This window comes from Pinus tabuliformis, chromosome 6 (genome assembly GCF_031772625.1).
Source record: "Pinus tabuliformis cultivar Carrire ecotype Pingquan chromosome 6, CPIR1, whole genome shotgun sequence".
Classification (NCBI taxonomy): Eukaryota; Viridiplantae; Streptophyta; class Pinopsida; order Pinales; family Pinaceae; genus Pinus; species Pinus tabuliformis.
Window position 1 is genome coordinate 1,654,932,065 of NC_142292.1, and position 1,657 is coordinate 1,654,933,721.

Below are 1,657 nucleotides of genomic sequence, written 5' to 3' on the forward strand. Positions count from 1 at the left end.
GCAGTAAAAGAAGCAGAAGCAGGGGAGGAAGTTCACAACTGTGAACCAAGGCAAAGAAGCATTATTAGAATAGATGATGCAGGGGAAAATTTTGAAAATTCTTTGAAGGAGTTAAATCGACACACTGAAGTGTTGATGAAAGAAAAAAGTCCAGAACAACAAGTTGAAACTCTGTTGAAAGGAGACACACCGTGTAGATGTGTGAGACAAAGGAAGATGCAGCTGGACAACAACAACCAGCTAAAGCAGGAAGGAAGAATTAATGAAGAAGACCAGCAAGTAGATTGACTGGAAACGAAGATTGAGAACATAAAGGAACTGATGTTGAAGCAGACCAGAAGGCAAAGGCTGGCAGCATCAGAAAAAGTGATCAGCGAAGTACAAAAATATTTTCAGCAGGGTAAGAGAATTTGTCCAAATGATCCTGACACCACCAAAAAGCTTGAAGAGACCGAAACAACAGTAAAAAATGTTAGATTTATTGAGGCCATCTCAGCGAATGGTCTTGAGAATCACTCTGTTGATGAATCCATTAATTTTCATTCAATAAAGGTGGAGCGACAACATGGAATAGAAGGAGAAAATATAACAGTAATGGATGACTTCAGGAATCAGGAAAATATGCGTGGAAGGTGTGCATCCCAAATATTATTACAAGTAAAAGATTTGCTAGAGGCGATGCCATCGTTGGTTGACATCAACATTCTGAACGGAAGGCGATTCATTGTTTGTGATGACATCCATGTTGAAGATATGCTTTTGCTATTCATATTCAAGTGTATGTGTCCAATTGAACTCTATTTTGCAAGAGGAAACTGTGAAAGCAGGAGTATGGACCAAATTTATAGTTTTGAGGGCGAAGTCAAGTCCAAGTACAAGTGGAAGTATGGGTGAGCTTTTCGCTGAAGCGATTTGCTGCATGCCTTTGGCTCATATCCTCCATGACAAGATTTTTGTTGTCCGTCAAAGTCCTTTTAGCGTTGATGGTATAAGACTGGAAGATATCAAAGAAATTGTTCAATTCGACGGGCCCCCTGAAGAGGGTTTGATGTGTAGAATACTTTGTAGCGATCCACAGCTCCATAAAGGGCGTGGACCCAGCAAACGAGAGGTTGGTTTGTCTTTTGGAGAAGATGTGACTAAAATATTTATGCATGAAAACAATCTTGCACAGGTGGTCAGGACTCATGAAGTTAAAGAAGAAGATTATGAGATTGAACACGGTGGCAAACTTATTTCAGCTCCAAACTATTGTGACCAGAGAGGGAAGATGAAGCAGGAAGCAACTGACATGCAGCCTAAATGGAGGAGCAGAGCATATAGACAACTCCAGGACAAAGTCTGGGATCCAGGAGGAATTTTATTTCCCTTTGTTCCTTTTTGAAAGCACATGATCGGGAGATCATGAATGTTTTCAAGCGTGAGAGTCTGATGCAGGAGCATCTAGACCGGGCCAGCAATGTGACAGGGTGGTCACATGTTGTGGCTAAATGCAAGACTTGAGGAAGGCTTAGTTGTTAAATTTGTGTTAATTTCAATAAGGGTAGGTAGTTAAAAGTGGTCTAGTTTAGTTAAATGATGATAAAGATTGAGTTGTAACTAATTCTTTCATGTATGGAAAGGGGTAGTTAGGTATGACTGAGATATAACTTCCTTT

The 1,657-nt window shown here is 40.2% G+C and overlaps 2 pseudogenes; both read left to right on the plus strand.

The window, feature by feature from the left end:
- Positions 1-321: 321 nt before the first annotated feature.
- LOC149265309 (serine/threonine-protein phosphatase 5 pseudogene) lies at positions 322-894 on the plus strand (annotated as a pseudogene).
- Positions 895-919: 25 nt separating this feature from the next.
- On the plus strand, positions 920-1,384 carry LOC149265310 (serine/threonine-protein phosphatase 5 pseudogene; annotated as a pseudogene).
- Positions 1,385-1,657: the final 273 nt, after the last annotated feature.